The 24,886-nt window shown below is 43.4% G+C and overlaps 1 long non-coding RNA gene across 1 annotated transcript; it reads right to left on the bottom strand.

The window, feature by feature from the left end:
* Window positions 1–909: 909 nt before the first annotated feature.
* LOC123383491 lies at window positions 910–19,323 on the bottom strand. The gene is made up of 3 exons (XR_006593239.1): window positions 18,866–19,323; window positions 18,191–18,278; window positions 910–1,074 (listed from the first exon to the last, which is right to left on the bottom strand). It is a non-coding gene; the product is annotated as an uncharacterized LOC123383491 (long non-coding RNA).
* Between the last annotated feature and the right edge of the window lie 5,563 nt (window positions 19,324–24,886).

The following is a 24,886-nucleotide window of genomic DNA, read 5'->3' as shown; positions in this document are numbered from 1 at the left end:
GACAGGGAGAGAGAATCCCAAGCAGGCTCCCCACTGTCAGCATGGAGCCCTACACGGGGCTCAAACTCACTGCATGCTCAGTGTGGAGCCTGACCCAGGGCTCCATCCCACAGCCGTGAGATCATGACCTGAGCCAAAATCAAGAGTCATATGCTTAACTGACTAAGCCACCCAGGTGCCCCACCATGAGGCTTTTTAAATATATATATATTTTTAAATTTTTTATGTTTATTTTTGAGAGAGTGCTAGCATGGAAGGGGCAGAGAGAGAGGGAGACAAAGAATCCAAAGCAGGCTCCACACTATCAGCACAGAGCCTGATGTGGGGCTTGAACTCATGAACCGTGAGATCATGACCTGAGCCAAAGTTGGATGTTCAACCAACTACCCACCCAGGTGCCCCTTAAATGTATTTTTTTAAGTTTATTTATTTTTTTTGTTAGTAATCTCTACACCCAACGTGGGGCTTGAACTCAAAACCTCAAGATCAAGAGTCGCACACTCTTCTGTCTGAGCCAGCCAGGCAGCCCTTAAATGTATTTTTAAATATAAGGGATTCATATGTTATAAAAACCCATCTAAAGGGGCACCCAAGTAGCATAGTCAGTTAAGCTCAGGTCATGATATCATGGTTTGAGCCCCACAATGGGCTGTGTGCTGATGGTGTAGAGCTTGCTTGAGATTCTTGCTCCTTCCCCCACTTGCGCTCATGATTTCTCTAAGTAAATAAATAAACCTAAAAATAAATTTTAAAAACCCATCTAAAAATATTCTATTTCAGTGGTTCAATATTCACAAGTCAATCAATGTGATACATCACGTCAGTAAAAGAAAGGATAAGAACCATATGATCATTTCAGTAGATGCAGAAAAAGCATTTGACAAAGTGTAACATGCATTCGTGATAAAAACTCTCAACAAAGTATGTTTGCAAAGAACATACCTCAACAGAATAAAGGCCACATATGAAAAACCGACAGGTAACATACTCAGTGGTAAAAAACTGAGAGCTCTTCCTCTAAGATCAGGAACAAGATGAGGATGTCCACTCTCACCACTTTTATTCAACGTAGTACTGAAAAGAAATAAAAAGCATCCAAATTGGTAAGGAAGAAGTAAAACTTTCGCTATTTGCAGATGACATGATACTATATATAGAAAACCCTAAAGACTCCACCAAAGAAACTACTAGAACTGATAAATTAATTCAGGAAAATCAATGTACAGATATCTGTAGCATTTCGATACACTCATAATGAAGTAGCAGGAAGAAAAATGAAAACAATCCCATTTACAAGTGCACCAAAAAGAGGGGTATCTGGCTGACTTGGATGGTGGAGCATGCAACTCTTGATCTCAGGGATGTGACTTCAACCCCTGCATTGGGTGTAGAGGTTACTTAAAAATAAAAATTTTAGGGGTGCCTGGGTGGCTCAATCAGTTGAGCGTCCAACGTCGGCTCAGGTCATGATCTCACAGTTTATGGGTTCGAGCCCCGCATCAGGCTCTCTGTTGACAGCTCAGAACCTGGAGCCTGCTTTGGATTCTGTGTCTCCCTCTCTCTCTCTGCCCCTCCCTCACTCACGCACCATCTCTCTCTCTCTCTCTCTCAAAAATAAATAAACATTAAAAAAATTTTAATAAAAAAATGATAATAAATAATTTAAAAACAAAAAACTAATGCACCAAAAAGGAGTAAACTTAAATTAACCAAGGAGGTGAAAGACCTGTACTCTGAAAACTATGAAACACTGATGAAAGAAATTGATGATGACACAAACAAATGGAAAGACATTCCATGCTCATGGATTGGGAGAACCAATATTGTTAAAATATCCACAGTACCCAAGGCAATCTACAGATTTAGTGCAATCCCTATCAAAATACCAATAGCATTTTTCACAGGACTGGAACAAATAATTATAAAAATTTGTATGGAACCACAAAAGACCCCAGAATAGCCAAAGTATTCTTTTTTTTTAATGCTTATTTATTTTTGAGAAAGAGAGAGAGGCAGAATGCAAGTGGGGGGAGGAGCAGAGAGAGAGGGAGACACAGAATCTGAAGCAGGATCCAGGCTCTGAGCTGTCAGCACAGAACCGGACGCGGGGCTTGAACCCACAAACTGTGAGATCATGACCTGAGCCGAAGTCATTCGCCCAACCGACTGAGCCACACAGCTGCCCCTAGCCAAAACCTTCTTGAAAGAAGAACAAAGTTAAAGGTATCACAATCCCAGGCTTCAAGATATACTACATACCTGTAGTATATTACCTGTATTTGATTACCTGTATTACCTGTATTTGATATTTGATTACCTGTAGTAATCAAAACAGTATGGTATCAAGACAAAAACAGACACATAGATCAGTGAAATGGAATAGAGAGCCCAGAAATAAACCCATGATTATATGGTCAATTAATTAATGACAAAGGAGGCAAGAATATACTATGGGGAAAAGACAGTCTCTACAACAAATGGTGCTGGGAAAACTAGACAGCTACATGCAAAAGAATGAAACTGGGCCACTTCCTTACACCATGAACAAAATAAACTCAAAGTGGATTAGAGACTTAAATGAGAGACCTGAAACCATAAAATTCTTAGAAGAAAACATAGGCAGTAATCTCTCTGACATTAGTCATAGAAACATTTTTCTAGTTATGTCTCCTTTGGCAAGGGAAACAAACAAAATTAAACTATTGGGACCGTATGAAAAAAAAAGCTTTTACACAGTGAAGGAAACCATCAACAAACAAAAAGACAACCCACTGAAAGAAAGAAGATATTTGCAATTGATCAATTGATATATCCGATAAGGGATTAATATCCTAAATATATAAAGAACTTATATAATTCAACACCAAAAAAAAAACCCACAAAAATAATCCAACTTTAAAATGGGCAGAAGACATGAACATTTTTTTTTTAATATATATATCTGAGAGAGAGACAGAGACAGATGCGCACACAGACGAGGGGCAGAGAAATAATTTATCTTTTCTTTCTCCTCAGCCTCTGCTGCTCACATTCTGCCTTTACTCCAAAGGGCCATCTCCAGGGCTCCTGGGTGGCTCAGTCAGCTAAGCATCTGACTCTTAATTTTGGCTCAGGTCATGATCTCACAGTTTGTGAGTTCAAGCCCCATGGTAGGCTCTGTGCGGGCAGCTCAGAGCCTGCTTGGGATTCTCTGTCTCTCTCCCTCTCTCTCTGCCCCTCCCCCCCTCACACACATGCACACACTCTCTCTCTCTCAAAATAAATAAATAAACATTCAAAAAACAAAACAAAAACAAAGGGCCATCTCCAAGCAGCCATCTCCAAGATCAGAGGAGGCACAACCCACAAACCCTCATGGCATCCACAGTCATCTTTTGTTTTGAGAACACAGTGCAAATGTTGTTCAGAAGTATTTCCTTGGGGCCTGAACAGTGTTAAGTCATGTGAGTGGCTGTCCCAAGAAGGGCATAGTTCAGGGCTCAGGATTGTGCCAGCACTGACCACTGGATCCCAAGGTGGAGGTGCCCATGCAATCTCTACCACGTGTTTTCTGTGTGTTCTTGTGGTAATGTGGCACCTTCCAAAGCATGGAGCCCAAGCCAGGGCCCTCTTGCCCAGGTCCAAGGACAATATTGGATTACGAGCTCCCACTGCTGCCTGGAGCAGCCCAGCCTATGTTCTGGGCCCATCCAGGACAGTGCAATAAACGAATGTGGCAAAGAATGCTTCTGGATAATCACCTGTGCTTCACGGGACACAGACCACTTTTGAAGCAATCTGCCAGAGGCATTACCACGGACAGAGGCTGCCTGGACTGCTGCAAAGCTGTTTGCATGGAAGACAGGCTCCAACCCAGGCAGGCTCTATAGCATCATTAGTGGAGAGGGCTAGCTGCTTCCATAACCTCACTGAAGCCAGGAAACTGTTGCCATGGACGAGATCCCTTGGCCCTGGGATGAGTTGGGGGGCACTGGGAGGCAGTTCCATGAGGGAAGCTGGGCTTGATGGGAACCCAATGGACCAGGCTGAGGAAGCAGGTGCCCCACAGCCATGGAAAGCTAAATGTGCATCAGCCTCATTCACAAGATTTCTAGGGAAAGACTATAGATGAGCTGGTGAGGTGGTCACGTTTGCCATCCCTCCTTTTCACAGCCCAAATCTCCTCAGATGGAGGGCAGAGGAAAATGGCCACCAATGCCAAGAGCATAAATGGGCAACATTCAGACTACAGGAATCCTTCCAGGACAAAATGGCTCAGGCTCTTCAACAGATAAATTGTAAGGAAAAGAAAGAAATGGAAGAGGGGGTAAATAGGTTAAAAATGGCTTAGAAGACATTTAAATAAAAGTTTTTAAAAGGCGGGGCATCTGGATAGCTCAGTTGGTTGAGCGTCTAACTTTAGCTTGGGTCATGATCTCACAGCTTGTGAGTTCAAACCCCACATCGGGCTTTCTGCTGTCGGCACAGAGCCTGCTTCAGATCCTGTCTCCCTCTCTCTCTCTCTGCCCATCCCCCACTTCTTCTCTCTATCTCTATCTCTCTCTCAAAAATAAACAAACATTTTTTAAAAGTTTTTAAAAGGCAAGCTAAACTATAGTACATAGGAACTATAGTACATAGGAATGTACAGTTGGGTGATAAAACTATTGTTTTTTGTGATTAGCATAGAAGTCAGGATCATGGTTACATCTGGGGGAGAAGGGGCTATGGTTTGGATGGGAAACAGGAAGGGGCTTCTAGGGTGCCCAGCAAAGTTCTACTTCTTGACCTGGTTGGTGGTTACAAGGAGGTTCAGCTTATAATAATTCATTAAGCCACACATTTGTTGTGTGCTGTGCCTGTGTTTTATTTTATACTAAAAAGGGTTGTGCTTTAAAAAAAATCTCCCCGTGAATATAATTTTGCTACATAATCCATGAGGACTTTGTTTTGGTGTTCTTAGGACCCAGAAACCCTCAGTATACTTCTTAAAATTTCCAATTCTCCGGTATTTGTTGTGACCGCACCATCCATGCAGATGTTTCCCAGATGTTGATCATGTGCTCTGGCTATTTTGGGTTAGCCCTGATTTTAAATAGTCTATCTGCTTGTCATTACAAATCATCATTTCCCCTTAAATTCTATGATCCTGATGAATTATATCTAAATGAATGAAATCATTAAACATTTTTTGAGATTGCAAGGTTGAAAAAAAACCACCACCTCACAATTATTCACAAAGTGGAGCTCACAGTGACCCATATTCTGCTGAGGGAAGATTGTGTGTGCAGCACTTTCTGGTCAGAATGCCTGAGGGCAAGGAGCCAGAGAGAATAAGAGAACAGTGGCAAATATTTCTAGACTCTTTTCCCTGAGCAATGCCCACCTCCTTGAGGTACAGTGGTTGATATCCAGGGGACCAAAGATGGTACACAGATTTCTACTGAAGTTAAGAAGAGCCAGAGGGTAGGCCTGGCTCAACAACCACTGGGGCCAAGGGTGAGAAAGTAAGGTCAGCAGGCAAGTCTCCAGGTTAGAAGCAGAGGTAGAAACAGGGGCAAGCCCAAGGGGCACGAGATGGACAGGACAGGAGTGGTTGTGCGTGTGGAAATGGTGGCTTTCCTTGTTGGCCATCCATCTTATGGGGGATGGTAAGACCACCTGGTTTATGGGCAGGCCTCATCCTTCTGCCCTCTCCCACCTAGGCAGCTGGGCAGGGCAAGGCAGAATCAAGGCTGCTTCAAATTTGTCTGAGGAAAGAATTTTGCCTTTTCCTGAGAAGGAAGGCAAGTTTTCTCAGGTGCTTCTGGTCTACCTCCTTTTCCCACAGTACATATTAACTAGAGCTAGCCAAGGTCTCTGCCACAACCCAGTGCCCCCTCCCCTGTGTTCTCTGGCTCCCTGTCTCTAGTGGCTGGACTGTTGTAGTGGGAGGTACGGTAATCCCCAGAACCCACAAACATATGACCTTTCATGGCAAAAGGGACTTTGCCAATGTGATCAAGTTAAGGATCTCACAATGGGGAGATCAGCCTGGATTATCCAGCTGGGCCCAATGTGATCCCAAGGTCCTTCTAAGATGGAGGCAAGAGGGTCAGAATAAGAGAAGACAATGTGGGGATGGAAGCACAGGTCAAAGAGAGAAAGGGCGGGACTGGAAGATGCTACATTGAAGGCTATGAAGATGGAAGGAGGGGCCATAAGCCAAAAAACCCAGGTAGCCTGTAGCTGGACAAAGCAAGGAAATGCATTCTGCCCTCTAGTCTCCTGAAGGAGCACAGCCAACACCTCGATGTCCGGACTTTAATTTTCCAAACTGTAAGATAATAATTGGTGGTGTTTTAAGTCACTGAGTTTGTGGAAATTTGTTACAGCAGCCATAGGAAACAGATACAGGAAGGAATGACTCTCAATGAGCCAGCCAAGTCAGAAAGTGGTAGAAGATGCCATTGGGTGCTTGGACATGGGTCACCAACAGTGTATTTCCACAGGGCTGAAAAAGTGGACTTCCATTTCTCAACAGGGAGAGCTGAAGCAGTGGGGGAAGAGGGAGTCTTAGGATGTTTTCTCTGATTATCTCCCTTGGAGCCAATGTCTGTCAGCCCATGCCATATATGCCTCTTTCCCACATTGTAGTGTATCCCATTAAATCTGGCAGGGGCTCTGTCCTACTGGGGCAAGGAGAAGTCTTGTTAGATATTAACAGGCAGCTGGCATTATGGTGAGGCTCAGAGGCAATCAGGATGAAAGCTCTAGTGACCAAGAAATGGAATGTTCTGGGTAGACAGGTTACTTGTTATCTGAATGGGAAGTTAGCATGGGGCCATGAGTCATTCAGTCTGGCTGTGGGGCATGAACTGGAAAGCTGTGGTGGCTGTGGCCCGGTGACAGAAACTCTGGAAGCTTCAGTTTCCTCATCTGTGAAATGGGCTGAACCCACCTCATAGGGTTGTAACTAGGCTTAAGGTGATAATCCATGCGAAACACTTAGCCTGGTGTGCAGGAAGTGCCCAGTGAAGGCTATAATTATGTAAAACTATACCCCCATTGGAAATCAGGTAGAGGGTGGCCTGTGCACGTGGAAAGGCTCTTTGATAAAGAGGGCAAATGGAGGTCTGTGAGTGTAGGTACTGAGGTGTGTCAGGTCAGGCTGTGACACTAGGATCAGGTGTGTCCATCAGGAAGCCAAGCGGGGGGGTTCCCCAGGGATACTCAGCTATCAGGAGTAGATGCCCAAGCTTGATCTCAGCTGGGGCACATGTGTGTAGGGCGCTGATGGTGCATATCACCAAGGGCAGGCCCTGAAACCAAGAAGCTACCGCATCCTTGTTCCTGTAGCACAGGGAATGTCTTTGCCCTGGTGAAACGTGGCCAGGAAATCCAGTGCTGGGGGTCCCATCCTGGGGGCCAGGCCAGAGAAGGACACCTACAGGATGCAGGTGGAACAGAGAAAGCTGGGGGCAGAGCCAAGCACAGTGAGCCCCATGAGCGCCAGGCTGAGGTAGCCAAGATCATTTGAGGAGACTAAAGGGTAAAAGCAGGACTGGGCCTGAGAGAGAAAACCCAGCATCAGGAGCTGGAATGCAGAGGGACAAAATCCAGCGTGAGGCTGGGAAGTGTTGAGCAACTCACCAACAGAAGGCATGGGCACCCATGGAATGTTCCATGATTTTCCATGCAGGGATGTGTCTGAGTCAGCTGGGTTAACTTTGTCAACAGCTCCAGGCTGTTTGAAGAGTTTGAGGGAACATTCAAATACAATTTTTAATTTTTTTTATTTTTTAATGTTTATTCTTAGAGAGAGAGAGAGAGAAAATATGAGCAGGGGAGGAGCAGAGAGAGAGAGACACACACAGAATCCGAAGCAGGCTCCAGGCTCTGAGCTGTGAGCACAGAGCCCAACTCGGGTCTCGAATTCAGGAACCATGAGATCATGAACTGAGCCAAAGTGGGACACTTAACCAATGGACCCACCCAGGTGCCCCTACAGTTGTGAATTTTAGTGTCAAAATGAGTGCAAAAGGTATGAGAAGAACACGTAGTCTTACAAACCTGACCTTGTACCATTTGTACTCAGTAGAAAAGTGGCATAAGTGTTTTTTTATGATGGGAAATCTGACTTTTCGAACACCACCAAAGAACCATCAGTTTCCCTACCAGTTCTACAGCTTCTATTACATTTACGAAGAAAATTTTCCTAAAAATGTTCTGGCAAAATGCAAGAGTCCTTTGATAGTGACAAAAAACAGTTCTCTTTTAAATGGATCACCCCCTTCCCTGACAGGACCATGACTTCAGATCGTATTAAACATCAATTTTCACAAAGTTAAGACCTACATTTTTCATCAGCACAAACAAAAAGTGGAACAATTGTGGAAAGGTTTTGTTCCAAAGCCTTGTTAAGAAGTAACCAATGGCATTGAGTGAAATTTTATCTCATAGATACATTTATCGAAATTCAAACAAAAAAGTTGTCCATATCATTACTAAAATACCTCATGAAAACACCATAGTTAACATGAAAGCTCTTGAACTTTACATTCTACTGTGGGAGTTGTCCAATCAAGTCAATGTTTTCATTGTTATGAGCCATAAAAAACATGCCACCAAGACTACTGGCATGTTCACTCAAAATATAAGTACTGACTTTGGAGAAGCAAAACTTACAAAGTTGGAGCAGAGTTTAGAAGAAAGAAAAGCTTCTGAAATGTAGCTTCTGCTGGAGACAATTGCTAATGATAGTATAGGCAAATCTTGAGAGCATCTATTGATTATTCTAATTTCTTGGGGGTTTTGCTTTTTACTTTATTTTTTTAATGTTTTATTTATTTTTGAGAGAGAGACAGCATGAGCAGGGAAGGGGCAGAGAGAGAGAGAGACACGGAATCTGAAGCAGGCTCTGAGCCACCAGCACAAAGCCTGATGTGGGGCTCGAACCCACAGACTGTGAGATCATAACCTGAGCCAAAGACGGATGCTTAACCAACTGAGTCACCCAGGCACCCCTCTTTTTATTTTATTTTTTAAAGTAATCTCTACACCAATGTGGGGCTGAAACTCATGACCCCAAGATTAAGAGTTACATGCTGTAATGACTGAGCCAGCCAGGCATCTTGATTATTATAATTTCAAAAGGGAAAAATAAGAGTCCTGAATGGGATAATCTGAAAAAAGCACGGAATCTTTGATAAATTGTTCTCCTTCTATATCATAGTGTGGCCTCATCTTTCCATTATTTCTCAATGAAAACAGTAGTCAAAAGGAACATTTTCAGGGTACCTGAGTGGCTTAGTCAGTTGAGTGACTCTTTATTTGGGCTCAGGTCATGATCCCAGGGTCATGGGAATCAAGCCCCACATTGGCCTCCACGCTGAGCATGGAGACCGCTTAAGATTCTGTCTCTCTCCCTCTGCCCCTCTCCCTAAAGGTGCTCATCATGAGAAAATGAGAATATTAATCCTTTAACTTCTAGGGAAGTAAGATTATTTTGTTGATTATCCAGTTTGAGGAATCTGAAAATCAATTGACAATTGAAGATGTAAAGCCTCTCTTAAAAATTCAAATGAGTTACTCAGAGGCAGGCCAAAAAAAAAAAATGTCTCAAAAATTTGTTTAAATTTTATTTTTATTTATTTATTTTTGAGAGTGGGGGTAAGGGCAGAGAGAGAGGGAAAGAGAGAGAATCCCAAGCAGGCTCTATACTGTCAGCAGGGAGCTGGATGTGGGGCTCGGACTCACCAACCGTGAGATCATGACTTGAGCTGAAATCAAGAGTTGGATGCTTAACCGAGTAAGCAACCCAGGCACCTCCCCAATTTTTTTTTAAGTAGTCTCCATGCCCAGCATGGAGCCCAGCAGGGGGCTTGAACTCACAACCTTGAGATCAAGACCCAAGCTGAGATCAAGAGTCAGACACTTAATCAACTGAGCCACCCAGGGACCTCAATGTTTCAAGTTTTAAAGAAGAACAAATAATTGTTGAGTAAGCTAAGTTCTTCAAACAAGTACATGTAGCTAAAATTGCAGGAGACCACTGCCAATGGCAGTTTAGGGAACTATCCATCAATCAATGTTCCCAACCCATATGATCTTGTTGTAAAGTCCACAAAGCAAAAGACTAAGTTTTTGTTGTTTAAGAAGAATACCCAATACCTAGAATAGTGCCTAGAATTTAGTAGGGCCTCAAATAGTCATAAATTTTAAAAATAAGTGAATAAAAAAATCAAGGCAATCTCCTGGGAAAAAATGAAGGTGTGGCAGACATTATTTGCTATCTCCCCAGCAGCCATCCCTCCTTCTTCTTTGCTAATGGAACTCTGATTTCATTTAAGTAAATGTAAGCTTCATCTACTATAAGAGTGTTGGAACTCTTTCTTCCCCAGAGGGAGAATCCTGATTAGTCAAATTCAGTCGTGGTTAATTATTTATTAGCTTTGATAGTGACTGGTTTACTAATAAACAAGTGACACAATACTAGTCATTGAGACCTGAGAAGAAGTCTGCTGTGAAGTTTTTTTTTTTAATGTTTATGTATTTTTGAGAGAGAGAGAGAGAGAGAGAGCAGGCAGGGGAGAGGAAGAAAGAGAGGGAGACAGAGGATCTGAAGCAGGCCCCGTGCTGTTAGAGCACAGAGCCCAACATGGGGCTCAAACCCACAAACCAGGAGATCATGACCTGAGCCAAAGTAGGACACTTAACTGATTGAGCCACTCAAGTGCCCCTGCTGTGAAGTTTCTAAGAGAGTTCTTACTTTTCAGAAAAGGACAGGAATGGATACAAAATCAATATACAGAAATTTGTTGCATTTCTGTACACTCATAATGAAGTAACAGAAAGAGAAATGAAGAGGACCATGTGGGTGGCTCAGTTGATTAAGCGTCCAACTCCTGATTTCAGCTCAGGTTATGATCTCATGGTTCACGAGATCAAGCCCCACATTGGGCTCTGCTCTGACAGTGCGGAACCTGCTCGGGATTCTCTCTCTTCTTCTCTGCTTCTGCCCTGCTCACGCTCTCTCTCTCTCAAAATAAATAAACTTTAAAAAGAAAGAAAGAAAGAAAAACCAATACAGAAAACAATTCCATTTACAATTGTACCAAAATAAATAAATAAAATACGTGGGAATAAACTTAACCAAGGAGGTAAAAGAACTGTATTCTGAAAACTATGAAACACAGATAAAATGGAAGGATATTTCCATTGGAAGTATATTTCATGCTCAGGGATTGGGAGAACCAATATTGTTAAAATGTCCACACTACCCAAAGCAATCTACAGCTTTAATGCAATCCTTACCAAAATACCAACAGCATTTTTCACAGGACTAGGAAAAGGAATCCTAAAAATTTGTATGGAACCACAAAAGACTCCAAAGTAGCCAAAGAACTCTTGAAAAGAACAAATTTAGAGGTATCACAATCCCAGGTTTCAAGATATATTGCAAAGCTGTAGTAATCGAAACAAAGTATGCTAATGGCACAAAAAATAGATACATAGATCAATGAAACAGAATAGAGAGCCTAGAAATTAACCTGTGATTATATGGTCAATTAATCTACAATAAAGGAGGCAAAAATATACAATGGGAAAAAGACAGTCTCTTCAACAAAATGGTGTTGGGGAACTAGACAGCTACATGCAAAAGAATGAAACTGGACCACTTTCTTACACCATGCACAAAATAAACTCAAAGTGGACTAAAGACCTAAATGTGAGACCTGAAACCATAAAACTCTTACAAGAACACATAGGCAGTAATCTCTTTGACATTAGGCATAGAAACATTTTTCTAGATATGTCTCCTCTGGAAGGGAAACAAAAGCAAAATTAAACTATTAGTACTACATCAAAACAAAAAGCTTTTGCGCAGTCAAGGAAACCATCAACAAAACAAAAAGACAACCCACTCAATAAGAGAAAATATTTGTAAATGATATATCTGATAAAGGGTTAATATCCTAAATATATAAAGAACTTACACAACTTAACACCAAAATATCAAAGAATCCAACTTTAAAATGGGCAGAGGACATGAATAGACATTTTTCCAAAGAAGGCTATATAGATGGTCAACAGACACATGAAAAGATGCTCAACATTACTCATCATCAGGAAAATGCAAAGCAATACCACAATGAGATATCACTCCATACCTGTCAGAATGGCTAAAATCAAAAACACAAAAACAACAGGTGTTGGCAAGATGTAGAGAGAAAAGAACCCTTATGTACTGTTAGTGGGAATGGCAGCTGGTACAGCCACCATGGAAAACAGTATGGAGTTTCCTCAAAAAATTAAAAATAGAGGGCGCCTGAGTGGTTCAGTCAGTTAAGCATCCGACTCTTGATTTTGGCTCAGGTCATGATCTCATGGTTCATAAGATCGAGCCCCACATTGGACTCTGCTCTGGCAGCACAGAGCCTACTTGGGATTCTCTCTCCCCCTCTCTCCCTACCCCTACCCTGTTCACTCTCTCCACTCTCTCTCAAAAATAAACGGTTTTTTTATTACAAATAGAATTATTGTACAATCCACTACTGGGTATTTACCGAAAGAAAACAAAAACACTAATTCAAAAGGATATATGCACTCCTATGTTTATTACAGCATTATTTACAATAGCCAAGATATTAAAGCAACCCTTGCATCCATCACTATATGAGTGGATTAGGAAGATATGGTATCTACCTATCTATCTATCTATCAATAATGGAATACCACTCAGCCATAAAAAAGAATGAAATCCTGCCATTTGCAACAACATGGATGGATCTAGAGGGTATAATACAGAATTTAAGAAACAAACAAATGAACAAAGAAAAAAAGAGACAAACCAAAAAACAGACTCTTAACTATAGAGAACAAATTGTGGTTATCAGAGGGGAGGTGGAGGGAATGGGTGAAATAGGTGAAGGAGATTAAGAGTACACTTAGTGTGATGAGCCCTGAGTAATGTTTGGAATTGTTGAATTTCTATATTGTACACCTGAAACTAACATAACACTGTATGTTAACTATATTTGAATAAAAAAGAAAGAAAAGGATAGGAAGACAGGATATTCTCTTTCTTTAAAAAATTTTTTAATGTTTTTTAAATTTATTTTTGAGACAGAGAGAGACAGAGCATAGCAGGGGAGGGGAAGAGAGAGAGGGAGACACAGAATCGAAAGCAGGCTCCAGGCTCTGAACTGTCCGCACAAAGCCTGATGCGGGGCTCGAACTCACAGAGTGTGAGATCGTGACCTGAGCTGAAGGCGGATGCTTAACCGACTGAGCCACCCAGGCGCCCCTTTCTCTCTTTCTTTTGAATCATTTTATTTTATGGGGTGCTTGGGTGGTTCAGTCGGTTGAGTCTCTGACTTGATTTTGGCTCAGGTCGTGATCCCAAGGTCGTGGGATTGAGCCCCATGGAACCCAGGGTCATAGGATCAAGCTTGAGATTCTTTCTCTCTCCCTCTGCCCCTCTCCTCCACTTGCACACACTCTCTCTCTCAAAAAATAAAAAAGGAAAGGAGTGCCTGGGTGGCCCAGTTGGTTGAGCATCTGACTCTTGGTTTCCACTCAGGTCATGATCTCACAGTTTGTGGGTTCGAGCCCCACCTTGGGGTCTGTGCTGACAGTGTGGAGCCTGCTTGGGATTCTCTCTCTCCTTCTCTCTCTGCCCTTCCCCTGTTCGTGCTATCTCTCACTCTCTCAAAATAAATTTAAAAAATAAATAAAAGGAGTCCCCCATTCCCTTAAAAAAAATTAAAAATAAATAATAAAAAGTAAAAAGTAAATAAAAATAAATAAGTCATTTTATTTTACTTTTTCTAGGTAATCACTACACCCAATGTGGGCCTCAGTCTTAAAACCCCAAAATCAAGAGCCGTATGTTCTAGCAACTGAGCCAGCCAGATGCTCCCAGAATGTTTTCTCTTTAATTCAACTGATGTTCTGTGATCTTTGCTGCTGCAGCCCTCTTGTGACCATGAGGAAAGAAGCCAGAGGACCAAAGCCAACCTTAAGGATAACATAGCAGAAAGATGGAAAAGGCTTGGACCTTTGCCAATATCACTGAGTCACTGAATTAACCAACCCTGGAATTCCGTAGCTCTGGACTTCTTATATGAGATGACAATCCCCAGTATTGTTTAAGCCATTTTAAATCAAGTCTTGTGTCACTTGCAGAAAAAAACACCCTAATAGGCATATGCTGTTGGTTGGCTACCCATTCCCAAACTCCTCTTCCATTGCAGAGGGTGAAAAGGCCAGATACTTGTTTTCCCAGCTTCCCTAGCAGCCGGGAGCTCACATGACCTAGTTCTGGCCCATGAGACATAAAGGTAAGTCCACTTGCAACTATGAGAAAAGAATTACCACCACTCCCCTCATCACCCCAATCAAAATTTTAAAAAGAGGCATGGAAAGAGAAGTTTCTTTTTCTTCCTGAATGATATAGTATGAAAATCTGACTGTTTGAGCCATGTCAACCATCTTGTGACTGTTAAGAGCAAAACTTCATACGAAGACCAGGACATAGACTGGCAAAGGGGAAGGAGGGAAGGAAATGGGTTCTGATGACATTGCCAAGCCTCTGAACCAACCCTTGGCCCACCTACTTCACACTCATTAAGAAAGCAAGAAAGAGAGCTGCCTTGGCTGGCTTAGTCAATAGAGCATGCAACTGTTGATCTCAGGGTGGTGAGTTCAAGCCCCATGTTGGGTGTGGAGGAAGGGAAGAAGGAAGGAAGGAAGCAAGGAAGGGAGGGAGGGAGGGAGCAGGGGAGGAAGGAAGGGCCTTATGGTTTAAGCCTCTGTTGGTGAGATGGATTTTCTGTTGCTTACATCATCCTTACTGATAAACCCACATTTATAAAACTGCCCGTTAAGAAAGGAAGTGTGGCTGTGGAGCATGATCTAGCTCAGCACTAAGCATTTGCATGGTCATAATAATATAAATGGTGAACTGTTTTAACCAGAAATTGTAAAAATAGCCCTGTTGGGGGAGTAAAAGCAGGGGAAAATGGGATCAGAGTATGTGAAAAGGCCCAGTCTTCATCAGCATGACAGGAAGTCACAAATGATGCCTAAATTTAAAAAATTAAACACAGTGGTTTTAAGTGTATTAATTATTGGAGCACCTGGCTGGCTCAGTTGGTTAAGCGTCTGACTCTTGATCTCAGCTCAGGTCATGATGTCACAGTTCATGGCATCGAGCTCTGTGTTGGGCTCTTTGTGGTCAGCATGGAGCCTGACTGGGATTCTCTCCTTCTCTCTCTCTCTCTCTCTCTCTCTCTACCTCTCCCCCATGCTCTCACTTGCTCTTTCTCTCTTTCTCTCACACACAATAAATAAATAAACTTTAAGAAATAAGTAAAATCTTCTTTTAAAAAGTGTATTAATTAGAAGTATGAAGATATATATGAGGAGAAAGAGAAAGGGCTGAAAATATCTCCTTTGGAAAAGAAGTCAAGGAGGTAGGGAAGGCTGGGACAGGGTGATTGGCATGATTCATCATGAAACTCTCAGTTCCACTTAACTCTTTTAAAAAAATGAACACGTATTCTCTGATAAAAAATTAACATCAAATCAAATCAAATTAAAAAAATATTATGGATTTGGAGACAAATTTCACAAACTAAGCCATGTCAAAGAGAAACAAGCTAACAAAAGAAAAGGAGTGATTCCATGACAGATTACTCATTAACATGCTCTAATACCATTTAATAATTATAAAAATGGGGGCACCTGGCAGGCTCAGTCGGAAGAGCATGCAACTCTTGATCTTGGGGTTGTGAGTTTGAGCCCCCACATTGGGCATAGAAATTACTAAAAACAAACAAACAAAAACTTAAAAAACAACTATACAAATGGATGGAAGTTACAAAGACAGATATTTGAGGTTCGTGGTGACATATATGTATAATGAACATAGGATATGTGGAGACAAAGCCTGAAATTTTTAACTTCCACTTTAAGGCATCAATTTTTCAGTTTACAGAGACTAGTTTTTGCATACCACATGTTCAGTCTTATACTGGAATCTCTGTGGATCCCTGCAGTACAGAAGCCCAACATCCCAGCTGGGGAAGCAAGATTAACCAACAAACATAAAGCACAGAATGGCATAAGAAAACAGTCAAAAGGAATAATTGAGCGTCCATCAGTATAGTTAGGCACAGCCCTCTGGGTAACGTGGGTTTGAATTCTGGGCTGTAAAGAATGAATGGTGTTTCTGCAGGCTGGAGAAGGAGGGTGGTGTTCTAGGTAAAATAAATAGGACAAACAAAGTCATTAAGGTAGGAAATATCCTTAACCTATAAAGAGTTCATCCGAGAAAAAAAAGAAAAAGACCAAGAATCCAGTGGAAAAAAGGGCAAAAAATATTAGCAGATAGCATTCTCAAAAAAAAAGCATTCTCAAAAGAAAGAAAGAAAGAAAGAAAGAAAGAAAGAAAGAAAGAAAGAAAGAAAAAGAAAGAAAGAAAGAAAGAAAAGAAATAGGAAATGGGGGCACCTGGGTGGCTCAATCAGTTAAGCATCTGATTCTTGGTTTCGGCTCAAGTCATGATCTCACATTTTGTAGGTTCGAGCCCCACATCGGACTCTGCACTAACAGCAAGGAGGGTGCTTGGGATTCTCTCTCTCTCTGCCCCTCCCCTTCTTACACACTCTTTTTCTCAAAATAAACAAACGTTAAAAAAAATAAAAAATAAAATATTTGAAAGCATAGTAAGAGAAATAGCCAATAAATTCCATTGTCATCTCTCATATTGGTGAAGATCAAAAAGTTTCCTAACACTATGTGTAGCAGGCAGAAGTCTAATATGGTCCCCCAAATTCCCACCCCCTGGTGTACACACAGCTCCCAGTAATTCACTCTCACACTAATCTAGGTGTTGCTGTGAATTGGATTTTGTCGATGTAATTACGTTTCCAAATCAGGTGACCTTAAGATGATCTGGGTGGGCCTGAGCTAATCATATAAACCCTCTAAATCTAGGTCTAGGGGCACCTGGTTGGCTCAGTCAGTAGAGCCTGCACCTCTTGATCTTAGGGTCATGAGTTCAAGCCCCCTATTTGGCATAGAGTTTACTTAAAAAAAAAAAAAATGAGGGACACCTGGGTGGCTCAGTCAGTTAAGCGCCTGGTTTCAGCTCAGGTCATGATCTCAAGGTTTCATGAGTTCGAGCCCCAAGTCAGGCTCTATGCTGGCAGCACAGAGCTTGAGATTCTCTCTCTCTCCCTCTCTCTGCCTGTCCCCCATTCGTGCAGTCTCTGTCTCTCCCAAATAAATAAATAAACTTTAAAAAATGAATGAATAGATAAATAAATCTAGGCCTGGAGGTCAGAGAGAGGGAAGTCAGAGATCCAAAGCATACGAAGGATTTGATTCACTGTTGTTCACTTGAAGATGGAGGGAGCCACGTGGCAAAGAATGCCAGCAACTTCTATAGCTGAGTGCAGCCCAAAGCTGACCAGCCTGCAAGAGAGGCAGACCTCAGTCCTACAACCATAAGGAACTGAATTTCACCAAAAACAAGCTTGGAAGTAGACCTCTCCCTAGAGGCTCCAGACAAGAATTCAGTCTGGCTGACACTTTGGTTTTAACCTTATAATACCCTGAGCCGAGAACCCAGCCATGATGTGCCACCTACAGAACTGTGAGCTAATAAATGGGTGTTGTTTTAAGCCACTGAGTTTGAGGCAATTTGTCATGCAGCCATAGAAAGCTAATGTGCTGTGTTAAAAGGGTGTGGTGAAATGGCTGCATTCATTTGTTGCTGGTTGTCATGTAAATACATATAACATCTATGGAGGGCAAGTTGACAATATCTATGAAAATTAAAGTTGCTCATCCCTTTGACTCAGCAACTCCTTCTTTAAGAATTCATCCTACAGATATACTCACACATGTGCCAGGTGATCTATAAACAAAGATATACATTTGTAGCATTGTTGGTAACAGCAAAAGACTGTCTGCAACCTATGTATCTATCAATGGTAGGCTAGCCAAATACACAATGGAGTGGCTCCCAAGATGACGCCATGCGAGACACCCAGACATTGAGCCCCAGGAATTATTTTTAGGTGAAAATGTAAGGTTTAGATGGTGTATAGAATGCTACTATTTGTCTGTAGCCAAAAAAATTAAAAGAGAAAAATATAACCATACATGTTCATAGATACATAGGATATTTCTGGAAGATACACAAGAAACACAAGGTTACCTTTACAGGAGGTGATCCATTGACTAGTGGACAGAAGAAGGACAACTGTTTCCATGTTACCTTGTTCTCTCTTTCCAGAACAAAGACGCTGTGTGTATTAGTTCAGAAAAAGAAATACAAACAAAAGAACAAGATTAGCTCTGCCCTTGTGGGTACTTGAAGAGAATAAAACTACATTTCTTTAAAGGAAGTAAGCAGGGGCACCTCGGTAGTTCAGTCGGTTGAGCGTCTGACTCTTAATTCAGCCCAGGAGATGTTCTCAGTTGTGGGATGAACCCCATTGGGATCTGCACTGAAAGCAAGGAGCCTGCTTGGAATTCTCGCTCTCTCTGTCTCTCTGTCTCTCTCTCTCTCTCTCTCTCTGCCCCTCCCTTGCTCACATGTGCTTTCTCTCTCTCAAATAAATAAATATTTAACAAAAAATAAATAAGGGAGGTAAGGAGAAAGAAAGAAGGGAGGGAGAAAACTAGAAAAGACTAAGGCAAGACTTAACTGCCCCTCGCCCTCTGTTCAACTAAATATTTCTCCTTGACATCAACGCTTTGGCTCATTTTCAGACAAAGGTCCGCTTGCAAGTGCCTACAGAGACGTCCTCTGTGAGAAGGATGCCCTGCCAGTTCCTTGCGCTGAGTGTGCACCCATCTGGCTCCCAGCAGGTGCCCTATAAATACTTACCCGCCAGAATAAGCTAGAGCTTATTGCTGTTTTATCCACCTTCCCTCCCTCATAAAGGCAGGATGCCAATGTGGTTTTGTTCCGATGTTAATCGAAGATTTCTTTTTTTTTTTTTTTTTTTTTTTTTTTTTTTTTTTTTTTTGTTAAAGGCTTTATTTTTAGGTACTCTCTACAACCAAGGAAGGGCTCCAACTCGCAACCCCAGGATCAAAAGCTCTACTGACTGAGGCAGCCAGGCGTCCCCTTGGAAGATTTGTCGACATTCGCTAAAAAGTTGGAGTTTCGGTATTGGCTGCTGTCTTTTTTTCCAGCGGGCGCCAGCACGGTTAGAAGGCTGGGTAAAGGGTTTGCTCACGACCCACCAATTTTGAAATTGAGAACGGATTTGGGGGAGAACAGAGCCCGAGGTCGAGAGATACGAGATGAGGAAAGCCCACCGTAGGCCCCGCTACGCTGGAGATCCGTGTCCCGCCCACCCCGACAGCTCGCACTCGCGCCCCCTGCAGGCTGGTGGTTCTATCTGCAACTCTCCGCGGTTTCTCACACCTACAACCCTTTCCACCTGTTGGCCCCTCCGCCTGGAACCCGAGCCCTTCTCTGTCTTCTTCGCCTGACCAATTCGGGCTTCTCATCCGACTCGGTTCAAGGCTTTTCGTTTGGTGAAACTCATACGATTTCTGGCTTAGGGGTCCCTCCTCTGGGCCCCCATAGCACCCGCATTCACATCCCTCTTGTCTTTGTTTCCCCTCCCCCCCAAAGCAAACCCTGAGACAAGGATTTGGAAGCAAATAGCTTAGGTGACCCCAGGAATCACAAGTGATTTCCTTCCTTTGAAGAACTGTACTCTTGGGGCACCTGGGTGGCTCAGTTGGTTAAGCGTCCAACTCTTGGTTTTGGCTCAGTTCAGGATCTCACTCCAGCCTCACCCGCGGCCCTGTGCTGACAGCTCAGAGCCTGGAGCCTGCTTGGGATTCTCTCTCCTTCTCTCTCTGCTCCTCCCCTGCTCTCTCTCTCTCTCTCTCTCTCTCAAAATAAATGAATAAACTTTAAATTTTCTTTTAAAAAGAACTGTACTTTTATTCCCTTTGAGTAGGGAAAGTGAGACACAGAGGGAAGCCCAAAAGGATGAGTTTATGGGTTGATTAGCACCCTGGGCAGCTGGGGCTGAGGCCTGCTAGGGATCCTCTGAGAGACCGGGAACACACCTCAAAACCGTCACACTGGAGGACCAGGAGGCTGGGACATTTCTCTATCAACTTCCATGCCCTTTTGCTACCCCTCCCCCCCCCCCCACTTCTAGTTGTGCCTCCAGGTGCTAAGGCTGGCAAGCTGAGAGGCCGGCCTCCAGGTAGAGTGGTCACCTGACTACCAGAGCCGCAGCGGGGCTCAGGAGAGACGGGACAGGCCATTGCCAGCACCCTGCAGCACCGAGCCTAACGCTGGCACACGGAACGGTAACTTGGTTATTTTCTCCTTCCTGGCCCCTACAGACTGTAGTTTTCATCTCTGCATCCCCAGCGTCAAGCAGCACATTGTTACACATTTCGTGCTCAAAAACTATTGAAGGAAGGACGGAAGGAGGGAAGGAGGGAGTGAACAAGCTTGAAGTTGATGTCAATGAGCACTGTGGGAGAAGAATGATTTTCGTCCTGCTAGGATCAAATTACAGCGGCTTTGGGGTGCCTGGGTGGCTCAGTGGGTTAAGCAACCGACTTTGGCTCAGGTCATGGTTCATGAGTTCAAGCCCTGCATTGAGCTCTCTGCTGTCAGTGCAGAGCCCGCTTCGGATACTCTGCCTCCCTCTCTCTGCCCCTCCCCTACTCACTGTCTCTCTCAAAAATAAATAAACACACACAAAAAATTACAGTGGCTTTGAATGCCAGAATGTTGTCTACTTTAATAATTTGAGGGAACAACTTTCACAGACAAAAATTGGCAGAGGAGCGCCTGGATGGTTCAGTTGGTTAAGCGTCCGACTCTAGATTTCCGCTCAGGTCATGACCTCACAGTTTGTGAGTTCATGCCCCACACTGTCAGTGCGGAGCCTGCTTGGGATTCTGTCTCTCCCTCCAGCTCTCTGCCCTTCCCCCACTCACGCTGTGTCTCTCTCTCTCTCTCTCTCAAAATAAATAAATTTAAAAAACAAGACAAGTCATGAAAAGTCTCAAAACAACTTGGTAAATGAGACTGTCCATATCCACCCTGTGTCACAAGGATGAATACGCCATTATTTGTCGATTTCTGTAATTTCTCGTGGTCTCAGGAAGTGACGTCCCCATTATTCCCTTCTCAACCAGGGCCTTGACAATCCATCCCCAAACTTCTCTGTGAGTCCAAATAGAGGGGCTATTTCTTTTTCATTTCCTTCTTCAGTCCAAGGGCTATTGAAAGTAACAACCAAGGCAAAAAACTAAAATGACCCCAGACAGGACGAACAAGAAGCAGCAAGTCGTGTGGAAATCAGGGCTGTGTGCCTAGCCACTGTCGTCCTCAGTTAATTGCCTGACACGCCCTCCCGGCCCAGTTCAGGGATCTGGACCCGGCAGGCCTGCCCACGCAAGTGACCTGCCCACCTGCCCTTGGGCGCTCCCACGGCCTCCGCCACTCTGGCACTCGGAATTGGCCACCCTGCCCAGGTCGCAACCACGGAAGTGGAAGGAAAATTAGTTGCTCCCTTGTCCTCTGGCCGGCAGCCAGGACCCAGGCTCCCTGATGACGGGGAGTGCTCCCCTGCGCTGTTGAAGGCCCTGACTCACCTCTCCCCCTACAATAGGTGTGGCTTCAGAAGGGACTCTACCAGTAAGGGCCTGGGTGGCCTGGGATCCAAGAGGAGTACAGTCTCCTCAGAAAAGAGCACATTCAGGGCGCCTGGGTGGCTCAGTCGGTTGGGCATCCGACTTCAGCTCAGGTCATGATCTCACGGCTCATGCGTTGAAGCCCCGCGTCTGGCTCTATTCTAACAGCTCAAAGCCTGGAACCTGCTTTGTATTGTGTGTCTCCCTCTCTCTCTGCCCCTCCCCTCCTCATCTGCTCTCTCTCTCTCTCAAAAATAAATAAACATCAAAAAACAATTTTTTGGGGGGCGCCTGGGGGGCGCAGTCGGTTAAGCGTCCGACTTCAGCCAGGTCACAATCTCGCGGTCTGTGAGTTCGAGCCCCGCGTCGGGCTCTGGGCTGATGGCTCAGAGCCTGGAGCCTGTTTCCGATTCTGTGTCTCCCTCTCTCTCTGCCCCTCCCCCGTTCATGCTCTGTCTCTCTCTGTCCCAAAAATAAATAAACGTTGAAAAAAAAATTTTTTTTTAATAAAAAAAAAATTTTTTTTTAAAAAGAAGAGTACATTCAAGGCTTAGAGAATTCAGCTTGCCCATCGTCAAATGTAAGGCAAGCACAATGCCCAGAGGCATACGAGGAACACAGCTCTTACCACATGGATTAGCCTAACTTGACCACCCAGCACAGCAGGTATGCACCGACCACGTACAGAACTGAGCATCTGTCATTGAAGCTGTGGCTTCCTCAAGATTCTTTGACACAGCACTTTTCCAGTTTTCCTGCTACACTTCCAGTCTCTTCCATGACTGTCTTTTGTCCTCCCCTTGGCTGGGGCTGCTCTCAGGCTTCTGACCTAGTCTTGCCTAATGGATGGGTCTCCTCACCCTGTTTGTCAGTGAGTTCACCAAGCTTGGATTCAACAATCATTTTTTTAAGGTTTATTTATTTATTTTTGAGAGAGCAGGAGCAGGGGAGGGGCAGAGAGAGAGAGGGAGACAGAGAATCGCAAGCAGGCTCCGTGCTGTCGGCACAGAGACAGATGCCGGGCTTGAACTCAGGAACTGTGAGATCATGACCTGAGCCAAAATCAAGGGTCGGACGCCCAATGGACTGAGCCAGCCAGGTGCCCCTCAAGGATCATTTTTTGAGAGCTCAAAATGTAGTTCACCTTTATACCACTCTTTCTGTATTTCCCAGGGTAGAACTTTCTAGAGGTTCAGTATATGTTGATTCCTACATTTCTACCTATAGCCTGACTCCCTGTTCTTGGCCTAAATCCAGCCAGAACAGAAATTTCTCTACAAGCCATGCAGCACAGGAGGGAAATCCCGGACAGCTACACTCCTCCCGGCTCTATCTCACCATGCTGCAGTGCCTAGACATTCCCATGTGGCCCCTCTGTGTGTTTGATGGCAGGGGACAATGCAGGACACAGTCTCCTCTCAGGGTCCCAAATGTGAATCTGACCAAAGGCCTCCTGCTTCTGGCTTCCCGTTCAACTTCTCGAACTTCTCACCCTTTCTCTGGCCATAAGCCCAGAAAAGTAACCTTGAGACCCACTGCCACTCCTCTCTTGGCCCCGCTTCCATGTTTCTTCCCACAATTCCTGTGGACCAGATGGGACAAATGTTGGACTTTCACTTCCTCTAGGTCACATCTTCCTACTCGAAAGCAACAGCCTGACCAATATTGATGGAAGGGGTAACATCTCTCCATCATGGAAGAACTACTGGGATCTGAACTCACCAGGATCATTTTTTTTTTATTATTATTGAGGTATAACTGACATACAACATTACATTAGTTTCAGGTGATTTGATAGTTGTATGTGTTGTAAAATGATCACCACAATAAGTCTAGGTAACATCCATCCTATACATAGCTACAAATTTGTTTTCTTGCAATAAGAACTTTTAAGATCTACTCTCTTGGCAACCTTCAAATATGCAATAATACAAGGGCACCTGGCTGGCTCAGTCAGAGGAGCATGTAACTTTTGATCTCAAGGTTGTGAGTTCGAGCCCCATATTGGGTGTAGAGATTATTTTAAAAATAAAATAAAATCTGGGGTGCACAGGTGGCTCAGTCAGTTAAGTGTCTGACTCTTGATTTTGGCTCAGGTCGTGATGTCACAGTTCATGAGTTCGAGCCCCACATCGGGCTCTGTGCCGACAGCAAGGAGCCTGCTTGGGATTCTCTCTCTCTCTCCCTCTCACTCTGCCCCTTTCCTGCTCATGTTCACTCGCTCTCTCTCTCTTGCTCTCTCTCTCTCTCTCTCAAAATAAATAAACTTTAAAAAAATAAAATAAAAATCTTAAAAAATATGGAAGACCGTATTATTAACTATAGTCACCATGCTGTACATTACATCCCCATGATTTATTTATTTTATAACTGAAAGTTTGTACCGTTTCACCCACCTCCCAACCCCCACCTCTGGCAAACATTACTCTGTTCTCTGTATCTATGAGCTTGGTTTTTTTGTGTTTCGTTTTTTTAGATTCCACATGTGAGATCGTATGGTACTTGTCTTTCTCTGACTTCTTTCAGCTAGCCTAATGCCCTCAATCCTTCCACGTTGTTGTCCCACATGGCAAGACTTCATTCTTTTTTATGGCTCAGTGATATCCCCTTACATATATATGTATGCCACATTTTCTTTGTCCCTTTATCCGTTGGTGGACACTTGGGCTGCTTCCACGTCTTGGCTATTATAAATAATGCTGTAATAAACACAGAGGTGCATGTATCTTTTCAAACTGGTGTTTTTGTTTTTTTCAGGTAAATACCCAGACAGGGGATTGCTGGATCATAAGGTAGTTCTGTTTTTAATTTTCTGAGGAACCTCCACACTGTTTTCCACAGTGGCTGCACTAATTTACATTCCCAACAGTGCACAAGGGTTCCTTTTTCCCCACATCCTCGCCAACACTTGTTTCTTGTCTTTTTGATAATAGTCATTCTAACAGGAGTGAGGATATCCCATTGTGATTTTGATTTGTATTTCCCTGACGATGAGTGACACTGAGCACCTTTTCATGTACCTGTTGGCCATCTATATGCCTTCTTTGGAAAAATGTCTTTTTTTTTTTTTTTAAGTTCATTTATTTTTGAGAGAGAAAGAGAAAGTGTGAGTCAGGGAAGAGCAGAGAGAGAAGGAAAGAGAGAATTCCAAGCAGGCCCCACACTGTCAGTTTGGAGCCCGAAATGAGCTCGAACCCACAAACCATGACATCATGACCTGAGCCAA

Source organism: Felis catus, chromosome X (assembly GCF_018350175.1).
Source record: "Felis catus isolate Fca126 chromosome X, F.catus_Fca126_mat1.0, whole genome shotgun sequence".
Lineage (NCBI taxonomy): Eukaryota > Metazoa > Chordata > Mammalia > Carnivora > Felidae > Felis > Felis catus.
Note: the sequence above shows the minus strand (reverse complement) of the source record. Positions and strands in the feature narration are given on the sequence as shown.